Source organism: Aythya marila (assembly GCF_965140915.1).
Source record: "Aythya marila genome assembly, chromosome: 2".
NCBI lineage: Eukaryota > Metazoa > Chordata > Aves > Anseriformes > Anatidae > Aythya > Aythya marila.
Window position 1 is genome coordinate 69,636,386 of NC_139043.1, and position 11,335 is coordinate 69,647,720.

Genomic DNA, 11,335 nt, shown 5'->3' on the forward strand with positions numbered 1-11,335 from the left:
GAAGGGAAGGGAAGGGAAGGGAAGGGAAGGGAAGGGAAGGGAAGGGAAGGGAAGGGAAGGGAAGGGAAGGGAAGGGAAGGGAAGGGAAGGGAAGGGAAGGGAAGGGAAGGGAAGGGAAGGAGAAAGGAATGAAGAAAGAGAAAGAGAGAGGAAAGAAAGAAAGAAAGAAAGAAAGAAAGAAAGAAAGAAAGAAAGAAAGAAAGAAAGAAAGAAAGAAAGAAAGAAAGAAAGAAAGAAGAAAGAAAGAAAGAAAGAAAGAAAGAAAGAAAGAAAGAAAGAAAGAAAGAAAGAAAGAAAGAAAGAAAGAAAGAAAGAAAGAAAGAAAGAAAGAAAGAAAGAAAGAAAGAAAGAAAGAAAGAAAGAAAGAAAGAAAGAAAGAAAGAAAGAAAGAAAGAAAGAGGAAGAGAGAGAGGAAGGAAGGGAGGGAGGGAGGGAGGGAGGGAGGGAGGAAGGAAGGAAGGAAGGAAGGAAGGAAGGAAGGAAGGAAGGAAGGAAGGAAGGAAGGAAGGAAGGAAGGAAGGAAGGAAGGAAGGGAGGAAGGAAGGAAGGAAGGAAGGAAGAGAAACTTCTGTAGAAGAGCTGGGAGAGAGAGGAGTGAGCACCAGCCCTGCAGCCCCCAGGGTCAGTGCAGCAGGAGGGCAGGAGGTGCTCCAGGCAGGCGGCAGCAGTTCCCCTGTGGCCTGTGGAGAGGCCGCTGGTGGAGCAGGCTGTCCCCCTGCAGCCCACGGGTCCCACACGGAGCAGATCTCCATGCTGCAGCCCCCCCATGGGTGGAGGAGCCCCTGGTGGAGCAGGTGGCTGTGGCCTGGAGGAGGCTGCGGCCCATGGAGAGCCCCCGCAGGAGCAGGCCCCGGGCCGGAGCTGCAACCCATGGAGAGGAGCCCCCGCAGGAGCAGGAGGTCTGGGGGGAGCTGCCCCCACCCGTGGGGGACCCGTGCTGGAGCAGTTTGCTCCTGGCGGATGGATGGACCCCGGGTATGGAGCCGTGTGGGAGCAGTGCTTGAAGAGCTGCTGCCTGTGGGCAGCCCCCACAGGCTCAGTTGTGGAAGGACGGCATCCCATGGGAGGGACCCCATGGGGAGCAGGGGCAGAGAGGGACCGTGAAGGAGTGGCGGAGACAAAATGTTAGGGACTGACCGCAGACCCCATTCCTCGATCCCCTGCATGGCTCTGGGGGATGAGGTGGAAGAGGGTTGATGGGGGGTGGAGGGGTGGTGGTTTTGGTTTCTTTCCTGTGTTTCTCACTTCTCTAGCTTGTTAGTAATAGCCAATAAATTTTACTGTCTCCATACTCTGAGTCTGTTTTACCCATCATGATAATTGTTGAGCGATCTCCCCATCCTCATCTCAAACCCTGAGCCCTTTCCATCATATTTCCTTCCCCTTTCCCTTTGGGGAGGAGGAGTGAGAGAGCGGTTGTGGTGGAGGCTGCCTGCCTGAGTAAAACCACCAGAAGAGGCTCAGGGGGTTTCATTCAAACATTTACATGTTGGGTTTCATAATATATTCTGCATTTCAATACTCAAAAAGCAAAACTGTGAAATAAACATAATCTTAATTACATATGAAATGTGTCAGTAGCTTACGCACTCGTGATCTTAAGACAGCTGGAGTGTTCCAGTCTCTCCTAATAATTCTCTTTTCCTTTTGTCATAGCTGGTCTCAGTCAAGACACTACAGTTATCTTCAAGTTAACTTGAAGGAAAGGCAGTGATGAACCCTTTGCTAAATTTTGGTTCTCTGGCTATTCAAACATTGTCAATTTTTCTCCATTGTTACATTCCCTAGAACAGAGATCATCTTTTTACCATTGAACATAACAAAAAGAATTAAACAATTATTGAACTGCGAGAAAAAGTGAATAACCATACCCACGAATATAAAGACCTGGAGAAAAAAGTAAATCTTCCCGAATGCTTGGGGAATTAGAAATGGGCCTGTCCAGCTGATAAAGAAAGGCTCTGTAGACCAAGTACATGTACACAGCAATCTTAGTAAGTCTTTTTACTGAACTGATAATGAAAGCTATTTATTTAATTTTCCATCACACTTTCCACATGTCTCCCAGTAAAGGAATTTTTACTCTTTTTTATTGCTGATTTGAATTTGAATTTGTCCAGTCAACACACAGTTATACCCAGTATTATGCATAATACCATAAAGTTTTCTATCTTGATAATGCCTATTGAGGTTTAATTACCAGACTTCTAAGTCATTTTGAAAATGACTCAGAAAAATCATTCTTCATCTATGACACATCTATTATATTAGCCATTTATAAAAAGTTTCAATTATAGTGTAAGCCAAAACCAATGACATTATTTGCTTTTATTATAATATACATTTAATTGGGAAGATCATCAAGAACTGATGAGGAAATGCTTGCAGTGATTCCAGTGAATGAGAATCACATGGATGAGTACAGTGACTGTAAACCAGTCCTTTGGGGACACCATCAGGTATTTTCTTGGCAGAAACATTGTGATAGGGAGTTTCACCTCCACGGCTGGATACAGGACTGACAGGATAATGACTGCATCTGCAGATATTCCATTCTTGTAAGATTCTAACTATGGTCATATTGCTTTCCATATTGCTCTTGTGCAGCCTGACCCACTGACTGACCTCGGGAGCCAGCTTAATGTCATTACAGAGCACACCAGACACTGCCTAACAGACTTCTGTAACTTTCTCTTTTGGAGTGTCAAGTTAGGCACCTGCTGATATAACCGTGTTGTTAAGAAGATTGGTAACAACTGAAACTGTTCATTATCTTCAAAGAGAATTTACCTGCCATTATCCAGTGCTGTAATAAAAGGTCCTCCAGAAGGACTTTGTGTTTCGTTGGGAAAAAAGGAGAGAGTGTGAAACAGATTAGAAGCAAAGCAAAACAAACAAAAAGTGAATGTATTTGTAGCCAGCCTTAACAAAAGAAAGGATGCAACTGCTCTGGTATTGAGGTGGAATAAAATTATAATCCTAGAGCTTCCCTGAAAGATTCTTCTCTGCTAGTATCCAAAAGGGTCACTAACTTCCAATGAACTGAACCTACAGCTCCTTTACTCAACAGGCTTAACCTTCTCCAAGCGTGCCCAGGACTTGCAGTTCTTATCTCCCATAAAGGGAGAGAGTATCTAATAAAAAGATTTAATTACTTTGCAACTTACTCTATAGGCTTATCTTTCAGGCCAGCTAGATAAAATTTAATGGAGAAAAGCCCAGGCTAGCTGAAGATAACTGAGTGTACAGACTGAAGGGCATGATACAAAGATCTGAACAGCTGGTTACATTTCATAGCAGTGATTCCCTATCTAGAAGAACGTTATAAGATGTGTATGAGAAAGAGGCTCCACACAGGAAGTATAAAGCATTATTTCCAGTTCAGGCTTTGTACTGACAGACTGTTCTTAACCACTGCTACTTCAATTGATAGTTTTTATAAGACAGTCACGGTAGACTACAGCTGAGTCTCATAAATTCTGTTACCATGAGTGTTTAGTTACAGAAGTACATGAAAAACACAGCAATCACTGTTAATTAATGAAATGAAGTCTTTCTAAGACCAAGGTACTAAAGGGAGTTCCTCATTATTCACAATCATAAAAATTAGAGGTTGGGGGTTGTTCAGATGTACTTAGAATTCCTAACAGAAATGTTACTGAGAACTGTGCCTCTTTCCCTCTTGTGTTCATATACAGCCTATACAATGGAGTCTGGAAGCTGATGAGGGCATTAATTTATTAGTAATATGTAACTCAAGAAGTGTAGGCCTCCTCAGCTTGCTAGTTGAGTGCTTGCTGCTAGCTCCTGGTTAGACAGCTATTTGAGTGCCTTTGAGAAGGATGTATGAATGCAAAAAAAATCATGCATGTGTTGCACGGCATCTCACTATATAAACACAGCAGGATGATATGGTTGCACTGAAGTGCTGTGGGGTTGCTGAACACTGCTGGTAGCACTTAGGATCTCATTGGCTTAGTAACTTTTCTAGTATGCAAATGTCCCAATTCTTTTTTTTTTTTTTCTCAACAACTTCAAAGGCTTATGCCTCACCAACACCACACCTATTCATGGTTCTAATGGTACCTGGCATGGTACCTGCTAGAAGACAAGTTGGGGATGTTGGTTGACACTCACCTGAACATGACCCAGCCATGTGCCCAGGTGGCAAGAAGGCCGACAGCATCCTGGCTTGTGTCAGGAATAGTGCAGCCAGCAGGACCAGGGAGGTGATCGTCCCCCTGTACTCTGCTCTGGTGAGCCTGCACCTCGAGTGCTGTGTTCAGCTTTGGGGCCCTCACTACAAGACAGACATGGAGACCCTGGAGCATGTCCAGAGAAGGGCTACGAAGCTGGTGAGGGGCCTGGAACACAAGTCCTGTGAGGAGCGGCTGAGGGAGCTGGGCTTGTTCAGTCTGGAGAAGAGGAGGACCTCGCACTTATTGCTCTCTACAAGTACCTGAAAGGAAGCTGTGGGGAGCTGAGGGTTGGCCTCTTCTCACTGGTCATACATATAGAGGGAATGGCCTCAAGTTGCACCAGAGGAGGTTTAGATTGGAAATGAGGAGACATTTCTTCTCAGAAAGAGCAGTCAGGCATTGGAACGGGTTGCTCAGGAAGGTGGTGGGGTCACTGTCCTTGGGGGTGTTGAAGGAAAGGTGGGATTTGGTGCTTAGGGACATGGTTTAGTTGGGTGATAATGGTAGTAGGGTGATGACCTTGGAGGTCTCTTCCAACCTTAGTGATTCTATGATTCTACTTCCCACCTGACCAGGTTGCCCAAAGCCCCATCCAACCTGGCCTTGAAGGATCTCTTCCAGGGATGGGGCATCCAACACTTCTCTGGGCAACCTGTTCCAGTGCCTCACTGCCCTCTGAGTGAAGAATTTATTCCTTATATCTAATCTAAATCTACCCACTTTCAGTTTCAAGCCATTCCCCTTGTCCAGTCCCTACACTCCCTGATACAGAGTCCCTCCCCGGCTTTCCTGTAGGCCCCCTTCATGTACTGCAAGGCAACGGCCTTCCATAAGGTCTCCCTAGAGCCTGGGAACTCTCAAGCCTTTTTTCAGGGTATTGAATCATTTTCTCATATGGTACTAGGTTTAAAAATTTAATTGATACAATACAATTGAGATATGTACATACACACATATATAAATAATATATATCTGCTGCATTGGGAAAGGATCACACCAATCAACTTCACTGCCTGCACCCTACTTGCCTTAGGCAATTTCATTGGAATGACATAGGAAGATACTTAACAGGATTTAGTTCTTAGATTAAGTTCCTTGTACATTAAATCACAACAGCTGTGCTATAGCCTCATCTTCTACTAGAAAAGAGTATACTAAGCATAGGTGGAAATACAAAGGAGATTCTTAGTCTGGCATTGTATTTATCTCAGATTTTTCATTTGGGAAATCAGAGAAGAAGCTCAAATAACCTGTGTATTGACTCTAAAAGGTACAATACGCTGCTCTATGTATATGCACAACTGAATTGCCAGTTTGTTTTCAAGAGATATGTCAGTGAAATACCACCCAACCAGGCTATTTAAAGCTTCTGTTCCTTCAGTGCCATGCTTCTCAGTTCTTCATGAAGTTTATCATTTTCTTCCATAAAGCTCTTGCATTCTTCTTCCTTCAGCTCCAGGTGACTTTTTTTTTTTTTTTAGCTTTTTTTATTCTTTAAAAATATTAAATTCAAATAATGTTATATATATTTAATGGAGATATAAATCCATCCTTCAACACCAGGTGATTTTTTAGTTTTTTTAATCTTGAAAAATAATAAATTAAAATAATAGTATAATGATTTTTGCGGACAAACCTTGTCAACAATGGAGAGGAGGAAGGCATAGAAGGCAGGAGACAGTTTCTGAAGTGCTAATAGTTTCTGCAGCACTTTATTAATCCCTTATAGCAATTCACAAGCGTCATGTGAGAAAAATGCCTTTAATACTTCCTCAGGATATGAAGTTGCTTGTACAACACCAACTACTGAGAAACCTCAGCATAGTGTAAGGATTATCATTCATACCTCCAGAAGTTTTCTGTGGGTCTTTTTGTTTTGTTTTGTTTGCTTTTTTTTTTTTTTTCTTTCTGTCAGGTGTAGTCTTTACACCTAGTTCTGAAGCTCCTTTTTTTTCTCCATCTTTTTTTTTTTTTTTCTTTTTTCTTGCGATTTTCATCTAGTTCTAGTTTAATTATAGAGTCACAATCATAGAATAGTTTGTGTTGGAAGGGACCTCAAAGGCCATTTTCCACCCCCCCCAACATGGGCAGAGATGCCACCCACTAGACCAGGTTGCCCAAAGCCCCATCCAACCTGTCCTTAAACAATTCCAGGGACGGGGCATCCACAGCTTCTCTGGGCAACCTGTTCCGGTGCCTCACCACCCTCTGAGTAAAGAATTTTTTCCTTCTATCTAATCTAAATGGACTCTCTTCTAGTTTAAAGCCATTCCTCTCACTACAGTCCTTAACAGAGCCTCTCCTCTCCAGCCCTCCTGTAGTACTCAGTTAGGTGCAGGAAGGCTGATATAAGGTCTCCCCAGAGCCTTCTCTTCTCCAGACTGAACAACCCCAACTCCCTCAGCCTGTCTTCATAGGAGAGGTGCTCCAGCCCCTTGATCATCCTCGTGGCCCTCCTCTGGCCACTCCAGTGTACCCATGTCACTACAGAGCTGAACACAGGGCTCCAGGTGGGGTCACATGAGAGCAGAGCAGAGGGGGAGAATCCCCTTCCTTGCCCTGCTGGCCACGCTGCTTTTGATGCAGCCCTGGCTGGCTTTCTGGGCTGCAAAGGCACATTGCCAGCTCCTGTTGAACCTCTCATATACCAACATTCCCACGTCCTTCTCAGGGCTGCTCTCAATCCATTCTCCACCCAGCCTGTATTTGTGCTTGGGATTGCCATGAACCAAGTACAGGACCTTGCACTAGGCGTTGTTGAACCTCAAGAGGTTCACACAGTCCCACCTCTAAAGCCTGTCCAGGTCCCTCTGGATGGCATCCATTCCCCTTTCTTTGTGATGCTTGCACAATATAGAATCACAGAACCATAGAATATCCTGCGTTGGAAGGGACCCACAAGGATCATTGAGTCCAACTCTTGGCTCCCTGCAGTCATCACAAATCTCGCTTTGGGAATTCTGCCAGTTTTGGATTGTCCTGTAGGTTATATAATCGTAACTCACACAGGTGGGGCAGCGACTAGGATGAGGATCAAGGACTTCCACTTGTTTGCAGGATGAATTCTCTCTTTCCGTGGGCCAAACCTTGATAGGGCTTAGCCGTAAAGCCTGGCTCCATGGAAGTGACATGGGAACTGTGACATAGCTTGGCTTCTTGGTCTCTGCGCTAGCATCGGAACCAGCGATGTTAAAAAGTGATCTTGTCTTCCTTTGTGTAAAGGAGTATTTCACATTGCACCCTACTGATTTGCCTGCCCCTCACTGGCTAGAGGCAGCCTTGATGAACATTGAGGAGAGAAATACCTAGTCTTTCTCACCAATGAGAAGGGCCATGTGAGACCAGGAAAGCACAAAGCTGGGGAGTCCTGACTTCTGAAGAGTTCCCCCAGTTGGATCTAAGTATTTGTTTTAGCTGGGGAAAATTAGTAAAGACAACCCAATAAACTATCCTAAATAACTTATGTTTAAGTAAAGATTGCATCTTTTGTTAAATAGTAAAATTACATGTATGTACAACATTTTGAAGAAAATTTGGCTTGACAGACAGAGTGGTTTTGTGTGTGGTACCAGACTAAGGACTCATCATGTCCATTTATTATGTTTATCTACTATTCCTTGTAGATTGGTGAAAACCAAGCTGGAAAAAAATAAAAATAAAAATAAAAATAAACATCACAATTAAAATTAAATTAATATTTCTGAATGCAAATCAAACAAATTGGTAGGTGTGAGAGCTCACTTGTTTTAGAACCCAGGTAGCATAGTGGCTTAAGGTACCAGCATTCCCTTTTGCATAAGTTGGACTTATACCATGGCAGAGCTCAGGAATGGAAATGAATCTGATGGTGTAGGTGATGCGTTGCTGACTGGCACAGTTCAGAATGACTGATCACTTGTACTGGAGATGCTCAGAGCTTTCACAGCTGTGGGCGTTCACCAGGGGAAAGCTCTGAGCTGAAAGGCTGCAAACCACCTTCTCGTAGTTCAACAAGAGATTCCATATTTTTTCTCACATCAGAAAGAAAAAGGGAAAAATGTCCACTTGCTGCAAAGAAAGCAGGTCCAGTTCTGAACGCCATCATATCTACTATTTCATAGAATCATTAAGATTGGATAAGACCTCCAAGATCATCTGGTCCAATCATCACCTTTCTACCAATGTCACCCACTAAACCATGTCCCCAGGCACCAAGTCCGACCTTTCCTTCAACTCCCCCAAGGACAGTGTCTCCACCACCTTCCTGAGCAACCCGTCCCAATGCCTGACTGCTCTTTCTGAGAAGAAATGTCTCCTAATTTCCAACCTAAACCTCTTCTGGTGCAACTTGAGGCCATTCCCTCTAGTCCTGTCACTAGTTACCTGTGAGAAGAGGCCGATCCCCAGCTCCACACAGCTTCCTTTCAGGCAGTTGTAGAGAGCAATAAGGTCTCCCCTGAGCCTTCTCCCCTCCAGACTAAACAACCCCAGTTCCCTCAGCTGCTCCTCACAGGACTTGTGTTCCAGACCCCTCACCAGCTTTGTAGCCCTTCTCTGGACATGCTCCAGGGCCTCCATGTCCTTCTTGTAGTGAGGGCCCCAAAGCTGAACACAGCACTCGAGGTGCAGGCTCACCAGAGCAGAGTACAGGAGGATGATCACCTCCCTGGTCCTGCTGGCTAAACTATTCCTGACACAAGCCAGGATGCTGTTGGCCTTCTTGGCCACCTGGGCACACTGCTGGCTCATGTTCAGGCAAGCATCAGACAGCACCCCCAGTTCCTTTTCCTCTGCACAGCTTTCCAGCCACTGTCCCCCAAGCCTGTAGCGCTGCATGGGGTTGTTGTGGCCAAAGTGCAGGACCCGGCACTTAGCCATGTTGAACCATGTCCCATTGGCCTCTGCCCATCGACCCAACCTGTCCAGGTCCCTCTGCAGGGCCTTGCTACCCTCTGGCAGATCGACACTAACCCCCAGCTTAATGTCATCTGCAAACTTATTGAGGGTACGCTCAATTCCCTCATCCAAGTCATCAATAAAGATATTAAAGAGGATGGTCCCAACACTGGCCCCTGGGGAACACCCCTGGTGACAGGTCACCAGCTGGATTTCACCCCATTCACCACCACTCTCTGCGCCCAGCCATTCAGCCAGTTTTTAACCCAGCAGAGTGTACCTGTCCAAACCATGGGCTGCCAGCTTCTCCAGGAGAATGCTGCGGGAGACCGTGTCAAAGGCCTTGCTGAAGTCTAGGTAGACTACGTCAACAGGCTTTCCCTCATCTCCCAGGTGGGTCATCCAGTCGTAGGAGGAGATGAGGTTGGTCAGGCAGTACGTGCCTTTCACGAACCTATGCTGGCTGGGCCTGATCCCCTGGTGGTTCCACATACATTGCGTGATTGCATTCAAGACAGCCTGTTCCATCACCTTTCCTGGCACTGAGGTCAGGTTGACAGGCCTGTAGTTCCTCGGGTCCTCCCTGTGACCCTTCTTATAGATGGGCATCACATTAGCAAGTCTTCAGTCACCCGGCACCTCTCCGGATGACCACAACCACTGATAGATGATGGAAAGAGGCCTGGCAATTACATCCACCAACTTCCTCAGCACCCTTGAGTGGATCTCATCTGGCCCTATGGACTTGTGGCAGTCCAGGTGGAGCAGCAGGACTCTGACTGTTTCCACCTGAACTGTGGGGAATTTCTTCTGCTCCCCATCCCAGACTATCTGGGTGAGGAGGCTGAGTACCCTGAGTATAAGTGGTCTGGCTAGTAAAGAAGGCATTAAGTACCTCAGCCTTTTCCTTATAATGGAAAGTAAAGGATGGAGATTCTCTTTGGCCCTCTTTTTGCTGTCAATATATTTATAAAAGTATTTTTTGTCATCCTTAACCACAGTGGCAAGGTTGAGCTCGTACTCGGCTTTGACCTTCCTGATTTTTTTCTCTGCATATGCTGGCCACTTCCTTGTACTCTCCCTGAGTTGCCTGCCCCTTCTTCCACCAGACATAAACTCTCTTTTTCTCCCAGGCATTTAGCACAAATTCCCTGTTCAGCCACACCGGTCTTCTTCCCTGCCAGCTCAAATCACACAACGATCCCTGTCTAGCCTTGCCTTCAGCTACAAGTCCAGTGCTGCCATGTTTGTTTGCATCTTGAAGCAGCAGTGGAGCATTCATGGGGCACTGCAATGAAGCTAACATGACCTGAGAGAGACGAGCAGATGAACTGTTCCATGGTAACATGGGACAGTTCAGTTGCCTCTGTACTGTCACTCCCCAAAGCTTCCAGATGCAAGGATACTGACTCTTTGCCATGCCAAATGCAAGTATCAACAAAGAAATAATACTTTACTTATATGTACATAAACAGCTTTGTGTTTTGCTGATAGTTTAGAAAAAGAAACACACATCTCAGGGAATCGTTTAAGTTCAAAATGAAAACCAGAAACCTGAGGAACCTGAGGTAAACTTAATTTCTCATCCATAGGCATTCAGAATGCTCACTCTTTTTGTGATGCATGTTATGAAACTGAAGGTGCTTTTCATCAGAACAATTCAAGTCAAAATTCTAACTAGAAAGTGTAGAAAGTATTTTTTATTTATTTATTTATTTTTTTAATGCAAGTATACAGTGCTTGTACACAACTATGGCCACATGCAGAATTCCCACAGGCAAGAAGAACTCCTACCATTCTTCCCAGGCTTCTCAGGGTTATCATCCAACATTTGAGATGTCAAATAGAAAAGCTGCAATAATGGCAATTATTGTCAACACTTAATTTCTTATGTCTTTGAATATACACCCGGTGTAAAAAAAAAAAAAAAAAAAAAAAAAAAAAAAAAAAAAAAAAACAGAAAACATCTCTCCACAGCTTGCTCCAGTTATTCATTTAGTCTTTCTTTTCAGATTATAAATTGTTCATTCTGGATAGGATACTTAGCACAAAAGAACTGTGGCCTAATAAGCTCTTAGGCACAGCTGTGATATTGCAGTTAGTATGAGACAGTGTTGACCACTAAAGGTGGTCAATGTATCTCACTTATTTTCAACGCACACTTGTAATTAACTCTCCTCTGCTCCCACCACATGTAAACTCCACACAGGTTAATTAGTAACATAAGGATCACTTAACTCAGATGAAGATGTCGGACATGT